This window comes from Apium graveolens, chromosome 9 (assembly GCF_009905375.1).
Source record: "Apium graveolens cultivar Ventura chromosome 9, ASM990537v1, whole genome shotgun sequence".
Classification (NCBI taxonomy): domain Eukaryota; kingdom Viridiplantae; phylum Streptophyta; class Magnoliopsida; order Apiales; family Apiaceae; genus Apium; species Apium graveolens.
The window spans coordinates 10,027,255-10,036,315 of NC_133655.1; the positions used below are offsets into that span (position 1 = coordinate 10,027,255).

Consider the following 9,061-nt stretch of genomic DNA (forward strand, 5'->3'; position numbering starts at 1 on the left):
ACTCCCGGCTGGTAAAAAGGCTATCGGACTAAAATGGATTTTTAAGGTTAAGAAGGATGCAAACGGAGAAGTAACAAAGCACAAAGCTCGTATAGTAGCGAAGGGGTATGTTCAGCAACAAGGGAGGGATTTTGATGAAATATTCACGCCTGTAACACGCCTGGAGACAGTGAGACTCCTTCTTGCCCTTGCTGCGAAAAATTCATGGGAAGTGCATCATATGGATGTCAAATCTGCGTTTTTGAATGGCGAAATCCACGAAGAAGTCTACGTTACTCAGCCCGAGGGTTTCGTGAAGCAAGGAAAGGAACAACTTGTCTACAGGCTTGTAAAGGCACTATATGGTTTGCATCAAGCACCACGTGCTTGGTACGGGAAATTGAGTAAGTGTCTTGAAGAACTAGGTTTCATACGATGTCCGTATGAACATGCCGTCTACACTAAAAGGACTGGAAAGGAATTGTTAATAATAGGGGTTTATGTCGATGATTTGTTGATAACGGGTACGAACGTGTCCCTCATTCAAAGGTTCAAAGATCAAATGAGTGCTCGTTTTGAGATGAGCGACCTTGGAAAATTGTCATATTACTTGGGGCTTGAAGTGGAGCAAGGAGGAGATTACATTAAGTTGAGACAGACAGCATATGCTAAAAAAATCCTTGAGAAAGCTGGAATGATGGGATGCAATCCCACTAAGTACCCCATGGATCCAAAGGAGAGTATAACTAAGAATATAGGTGGAAAGCCCGTAAACGCAACTGAATTCAAGAGCATTGTTGGGGGTTTACGCTACTTGGTTCATACAAGGCCGGATATTGCCTATTCGGTGGGTATAATTAGTAGATATATGGAGACACCAACTATACTGCATCTACAAGCTGCAAAGCGAATTCTTAGATACATGAGGGGAACTTTGGGATACGGATTGGTATACACGAAAAACAGCAACAACAATATGTTGAGTGGCTACTCTGACAGTGATCTTGCAGGGCATATGGACGATCGAAGAAGCACCAGTGGTATGGCTTTCTACCTGAATGACAGCCTCGTGACATGGGTCTCTCAAAAACAGCGCTGCGTGGCTCTTTCCTCCTATGAGGCAGAATTTATGGCGGCAACTGCAGCTGCCTGCCAAGCTATTTGGCTGAGAATTCTGTTAAGTCAAGCAACAGGAAGCTACGTTGGTCCTGTTGTACTTTATATCGATAACAAATCAGCGAATGATTTAGCGAAAAATCCTGTGTTCCATGGACGTAGCAAACACATAGACATTCGCTACCATTTTATCCGTGAGTGCATTGAACGGGGCGAGATTATTGTTGAACATGTGAGTACTGATCTCCAGAGAGCTGACATGTTGACGAAGGCATTGGCGACTGTGAAATTTGAAAGGATGAGAGCTCTGCGTGTCAAGGAGAGCTCTGCGTGTCAAGGACCTGCACAAGCCTGCTTAAGATTAAGGGGAGAGTGTTGGTATTTATTTTAATTTAGTTCATGTATCTGCATATGACTGGGTCATATATTCAGCTGAGAGTTTCTAGGAAGTCATGGAAATAAACGTTAGGTGGTAGCTAGTTTGTAGGAGAGTCTGGTCCTATTTTTTTGGCTTGGCATCTCTATGCAGGTGCATATATATCTTGTTTTGCATTCTAATAAAATATACGTTCAGATAAATACTCTTTGTTTTTACAGTTTCATATAAACACTTTGATTCCCAGTTTGTAATCTTATTTTTAATCAACAGAAACCCCTTATGCAATCCATAAAAACTGGGCTTCATGTTGTAGGGTAGTTGTTTAGCTTTGACTTCCCCTATACAAATATAACAACACATCTTCCCTTGAGTTGACCACCGCTCACCATGCCTAATCGAGGAAAGTCACTCATTGTCCATAATAAGACTGCCCTTAATGTAAAATTAGTTTTCGAAAAGGCATAATAAGTATGGACACCAACTTTCCACAATTGAAAAAACTTATTTATTAAGGGTCTAAGATACGTATTAAGAATTTTTACAGGATCACTAGACCCAGGTATGAGTAATATCATGAACATGTACGACTCTTTCATGCATATAGAAGGGGGGAGATTAAAACTCCTACAAGAGGACAAACTGAATACTGGGATGAAGTACCATTGCTATGGGGGGAACCATAAGTTGCAAGGCCAATTTAACATTAAGAACCTCTTGTGTAAAATCTGGACAATTGTTATCAAATTCTTTCCACCCTTCTTCATTTGTAGGGTGAGAAATAACCCCTTCAGTTATAGCTCTATTCTTGTACCACCTCATTTGTTCAGCAGTACGTCCAGACATATACAACCTCTATACACGATCACTGAAAAGAAATTATCTTAAGATCTTTCTCGGAATTGTACGGCTTCCTCCACGCTGGGCATCTTTATATCTGCTTAACTCACAGTACTTGCAACGCTTTCCATAGGTGTCTTCACAATAAAACAGCATGCAACCATTTTCACAATCATGTATTTTCTCATATCCCAAGTTCAAATTTTTATCCATCTTCTTACATTCATTATAATTCTCGGGGATCTTACGGAAATACATCACTAAGTAGAGAGAGCAGCTCATTGAAGCCCTTTTCACTACAACCATGTTGAATTTTGAAATGAATTAATTTCATAACAAAAGTCAGCTACGTGTACTTTGTATTTTTTTATATATGTGGCCCCCGTGACCATTCACATTGTTTGAAAATTCTGCTACTTTTATATTTCGCTCTTGGTGGTTGGTAAACTCTTCCCCAAAAGCATCCCTCAATATTTCCGTTTGATCAAACACATCCCCATATCGGACATTCCTTCATTGATTACATTTTCATTGATCAAATACATCTCCATATCGGACATTATTCGAACCACTACCAATAAATTCTTCATTGATTACATTTTCTTTCCGTAAATTCAATAAATTCATCAACACCGTCATGACATTCTTGTGTAAAACCTATAACCATTAGGATGAGATCTTTTACGGATCCAACTACGTTCAAAAGACATCTACAAAGTATAAACTGACATATCATCTATTAATTCATCCATAATGAACATTTACAATGATATATCAATGTGTATATAGATCATATTTACATTATGTATGGACACTTTGATGGAAGGAAGATAAAATTTCAGATTGGAGCTGTTAGCTTTTCAATTTTTATACATTCTGATGGCATGAGGAAATAGTGTGGGTTTGAATAAAAAAAGGGACGAATGGAATGAAATCTGAATGTGTGAACCGCAGGTAGCAGGGGACTTTCTGACAGACAATGAAAGGCCGTCATAAATTCTGATAAAAATATTTTTTTTAATGGTTTTATTTATAAGTAGTGGCAGTACTTCTGATTGAGTCTATTTGTCAGAAGAATGAAGAATTTTTTAATACCTTAACAATGATTTCTTCCTTTTAGAATTTTTGGTAAAAATAAAATATGCATACCGTCTGACAACACATTATTTTTAGAAAATTCAGCATCCAACAACACATTCTGTCGGATGTTTTTCCAATCTTGTGACAGATTCTTGCTTTCATCAGATGTTGAGGGCTGGTGGAGACTCTGTCAAAAATTTGCTATCAGAGAAGCCTGAATATGGTTTAGTGTATAACTTCTTGTTTGAAAACAACAGAGTGACTCGGATAGTGGAATACAAGGTAAAATAATTAGCTAGTTTTCCTTTTGGATATATATCCCTAGTATTAATAGCGGTTTGTCAAGCTCAAATGCATAAACTTCTAAGCAAAAATTCTTATGACAAAACATTTTTGAGTGAAATACATGAAGCACAAAATTCATTAGGAATTCTTACGGTAAACTACTGAACTTATTTCACACATCCACTTCTATTGATATTATTGATACACAAGGGACATATATTAATATTTGATAGAATCTTATACTTTTATTCATATAGAGTTATTACTAGACAAATTTGTTTGATTAGTATCACACGTTAACCTAATAAATTACTGCTACAAATCTGGGATAATCAAGAAACAATTAAAACTAATTAATTATATTTCAGTTATAATTTTGAATCATAATTCCTGCCAATTTAGTTGGAGTTTGAAGGATCCGTAAGTGTGAGCCGTGCTGCTACTGCTGCCCCTGCCCCGTTACACCTTGGAGCAGCTGCTGTATCATCCAACCTTGAGGTGACTGCTGCCATGTTGCACCTTGGTAGGGCTGCATCATGTAGTTTCCTTGTTGAGCAACAGAGCTCGGTGCTATCAATCTTGTACGATATAGACATTATTTTATATATTGAATATATAACTAATGCACAAGAACACTGCTAATTCTTAAATCACGTAAGCATATAAGAATTAAAAATTAAATTAGGAGAAGAGTTTGAGAAAATAAACAGAGATTGGATTTAATCTCGAGTCCAAAAAAAACTGTCTCCTTAAAGCCCCGCACCATCCGTATGTAGCGACATGCTTCCCTGTATAAAACGAGATACTAGTATAATCGATAAATCAAAAATAATCTCAGCGAACTTGAACTGATCCCGAGAACTATCATCGAAATATTGGGAAAAATTAAGACTGAAGAAACCGAGAATTAATCAGACAACTCTTATTTTCTCGACTTGATAAAACTGGTGTCCTAAGACTCTATATATAAAGAGAATTTTAAAAGGACTTATTTTTCTATTTGGTGAGGTACATGGTATTTATAAGAAAAATCAAGGAGTGTCAATTCAAACTTGAAGTTATGTGTTTTGTCTATTTATTTGTCTGAGTCGTGCTGCTATATCATGTCCTAGTGGGTCATGCCCTGGAGAGTTTGTAGGAGTAATCACTACCGCATAAGTGGGGTACTGTAATGCAAGAGTTACAAGCATCGTTACATTACCTAATAAATTTTTGTCCTATTGTAACACCTCTCAGTTAGTGTTACAATAGTTATTGCACAAAATTGTTGGTGTTGCATGACATGTTACATTAGTTAATTTTTTATTTTTAAAAAATATAAAATAAAAATATTATCATTAATTAGTTTTAAAATTATATTTCGGTTTATTAGCGAATTAGAAATGTAATTCATAATATTATATAATTTATAAAAGTAAATTGTACATAAATACATAAGTTAGTTTTTTTTATCTTTTATTTAATAAATCATACTTTAATATTTAAAATTTAAAAATAAAAAAAAATTACATTACAATTTTGTAGGTGAAAAAATGGGCGGTATTTTCCCACCAAATGAAAAAGACTCGGGTTGGGCCACTTACAAAACAGTCAAACACACTCTCTCACATCTCTATCTCAGCTCTCTCTGAAAACACTCTCTCTACTCTTAGGGATGAGTCGAAGATCAAATTAAAGATTTGATATTTGATTACACAGTTACGTGGCTCTAATTCAAAGGTTGTTACTAACTTTCCGGTTTATATGATTTTGGAGGGTGTCTAGGGTTTCAAATTGGGGCTTTAATTCTTTTTGTCTGATTAACCGGTAAATATGTACATATTTTCCAACCCTATCCTGAGTGATTCTTCACAACATCTTCTTATGCTTGTTTTGATGGATAGCTCTTCTTCTTTTGTTGCCTCTAAGTTTTCCGGCGATGTTGCTCTCTTGGTAATTGATTTTGTTGTTATTTGAATAATTTTATTTCATCGTGGTGCTTAGTTTTAATTAATTATTTTGTGATGAAAGACATAAAAAAGATGACTGGATATAGAGTGTCATATTGCTTAAGGATTATACTATGTGAAATAACTTGCAGAATTCTTGCTCTTTCATGTCATGAATCATTTCCTGATAATTGAGGTCCTCAAGGTTTGAGCAAGGCATCTTTCCTCAACCATGGTCAGTATAGATGAAATCTACAGGTTTTCTATAGCCTTTCCCACCCAAAATGAACTTCTGAATTTTGTAGGGTAGATGTAATTTATGGGTCTGATTGTTGATCCATGTTTTCATGATAAGTTGAGACATAACACTGATTCATCTCCTTTTCTTCTTTGACTTGGTAATTTCATTTTAAAGCCTGAAACTTTGGAGTTTGTTCTTTATATTCTCATTATATTTCTTTGATCAATTCTGTTAGATGACTTATAAGAATTTCTAAAATTTTCTGAAAGCTTAAAAAGTAGTATGTTGTTGGGAGTAGTCTCAATTTTTCAGTTAATATTTTTATACCCGTTATTTTTCATTGTTTTATCAGTGAGAAAGCACTTGTTCAGAGTGTGACCTTGATTGTGCGCCTCTTCAGAAATTGAATATGATGAAAATATGTAAATCTTTTTTTACCAATATGCATCTTAAGTTTGGTCGTCATCCTGAATGAGTTGTATGAGTATATTTGATTGGTTATTAGATGATCTTTGCTGGTGATTTGCAGATAGAGTCTTTGTCTCTTACCTTTAACGGACTTGATCTCATTGTCGATTTTGAGTGGCAGGTTTGTGTTTTCCCCCGATACTATGCAACTCTTAATTATTGTGGCTATATGCAACTCATATCTACACACTCATGCATCTAATACTTTGTAGGTGGTAGGACTTTCTTGGATTGAATGGCTGTGGAAAATATACTCTCCTTACTGATATTAGGCATCGAGAGATTCCAATACCAGAACACATGGATATCTTTTATCTCACAAGGGAGATTGAAGCTTCTGATATGTCTTCACTTGAGACTGTGATAAATTACGATCAGGAAAGGACGCAATTGGAAAAAGAAGTTGAAGTTTTGGATTGTCAGGTCTGTTTTCTATTCAGAAGTATCAGTGTTTTATAATAATCACTTTGGGTTCTTCCTGTCAAAGACTGTTCAGATCTGTAAGTACATCTCCTCTTTTCATGCACTTGAGTTATTTTTTTTACTGTCTCCAAAAATCAAACTTGATTATACATCTGATATTTCTTTTATAGAGGATTCTCCTATGCTAGAGCCTACAAAACGGTATTTGAAACTAATATCACTGGATGCTCCAACAGTTCTTCTCTCTTTAGCCATGCAAGGAGTTTTTCGAGGATTTAAGGATACTACAACTCCCCTATATGCCACAGGTATTATTACACTACTTATACTTGAGCAAGGATAACATCCATGCACAGAACCTACTAAGCACATACTTAATGTTTGAAACAGTTGTTGGAGATCTAGAAAATATTGTTTTGGACCCCAAGCTTATATTTGTTTACCATATGGGAGTTAGTGGTGCAACAATTATTCATGTGCTATCTCAGTAAGTTCAGTAAATGGCAACTGAATTGAAAATCTTGCCCTGCTATTCCCTTTTATAAATTAGTTAGCTTTTACCGAACTCCCGATGCTGTAAAATAGTTTCCTTACATGTAACAATTCATTTTAGGTATCTAGTCTTAGGGAAGTGATCAGCTTAAGAGTCCTACAATATGGTTCCAAGTGTTTCGTGATTGAAATATGCACCTGACCTCTTTTCAATTTAAAAAAGGCCAAATACAAACTAAGGAGATGTACTTGGTATCTTAAACTTAACATCCCTTGTCACTTGATTTCTAAAGAGCGGATATCTATCCTCTTGGTCACAGGTTCGAATCCCATGGGAGGAGAATTTATGATTATACCTCTTGAGTCAGAGCCTGTCGCTTAAATGCGGTTTACCTTGGTTCACGTGGTTTGCAGGCTATTACGTGAGCCCGTAGGGTTTAACCAGTGCGCACCCGAAGGGTAGCGGCTGCGGGTTACCTACGATAAAAAAAAAAAAAAAAAAAAAAAAAAAAAAAAAAAAAAAAAAAGCGGATCTCTATCCTCGGAAGCAAAGAGGTTAATAATTGTCACTTATGTTTGATCAGAGGTTTATGAGCGAATATATTCTACTGATATTTTACAGTGGGCGTACATTCTAATTACCGGTTCTATACTCATTTCTATAAACCGTATAGGTTATAGTGATGTTTATATTCAATTGAAAGTGTGCTATGAACTTCAGTTCACAGGGATCAATTTGATATTATATATTAACGAATGCAAAGTAATAGTACATGATATTTGATTATAAGTGTATAAATCACAGATATACTACGAACATTTAAAGTTTGCATGCTTAGTATATTGCAGAAACAAATATATACCAAGCTAGAAATGTTTATATAATATACTAATGATCAAAGATCTGTACTCAAAGTATAATATACTAATGATTGCAGATGAGATACAAAGTGGTATAGCACGGTCAGGAATAATAGTATCTAGTATAAGGTCATGTATCTTTCTACACAAACTACACGTTGTTGTTAAAAGTGTATGCCTTTAGCTAGTGCTGTGTTATTTACATTAATTCTCTTTGCTAATTTTAAGTAATTTTACACAGTGATAGATAATCACAAATATTTACCCCGAGGATGATATTGCTTTAAGGCTGACAAATTGATATTGTTTTCGAAATACAGGATTGGTCTGGTCAAAATAATAGCGACATTATTTCAGTGCTCTGCGGATTTTGAACTGTGCTTTTAGGTGTTGCAGTTTTGCACAATACCAGAGAGCCACCCCCATCTCGTTCAGGTTCTTGATACTACCAAGTATGCGCAATTAGTCTAATCATTCCCTAACTACTAAGTATGCGCAATTAGTCTGATTACTCCCTAACCTACTTTGATCTGTTTTTTATATGAATCAGATTTCTCCCGAGTATAGAAATTTATAAGAAAAGGCGGTGAAGCAGAGAAAAATGATTATTATGAGAAGCAAAATCCAAGAATTTGTTATGGGAAGAAGGGGATCAACATAGCTGCAAAGTATGGTTAATTGATCGATCGTATTGTTGTAATTTTATGTGGTGCTTGTAACATTTTGGATATGGATTGTAGATTTTAAAACAGAACAAGTATTTCAAATTTTAAAATTAAATGTTACATATGCCTATTATACTGTAATGTATGTTTTAACTTAGTGTTAGATTACAAATGCTACAATTACTTGATTAAAAAGATTGTTGTTACAATTGATAGAACAGACGGTTACAATATGTTATATGGGACCCACAGGTGGTCCCACTTATGCAATCTTGATCAAGCTATTGTATCACTCAATTTGCGTTAC

At 35.3% G+C, this 9,061-nt stretch overlaps 1 long non-coding RNA gene across 2 annotated transcripts; it reads left to right on the forward strand.

Moving 5' to 3' along the window:
- The first annotated feature begins 6,531 nt into the window (after positions 1-6,531).
- On the forward strand, positions 6,532-8,803 carry LOC141682680 (uncharacterized). Of its 2 annotated transcripts, XR_012559908.1 has the most exons (4): positions 6,532-6,813; positions 6,907-7,044; positions 8,410-8,541; positions 8,640-8,803. It is a non-coding gene; the product is annotated as an uncharacterized LOC141682680 (long non-coding RNA). The 2 variants fall into 2 exon arrangements; XR_012559907.1 differs by having other exon boundaries at positions 6,532-7,044.
- Positions 8,804-9,061: the final 258 nt, after the last annotated feature.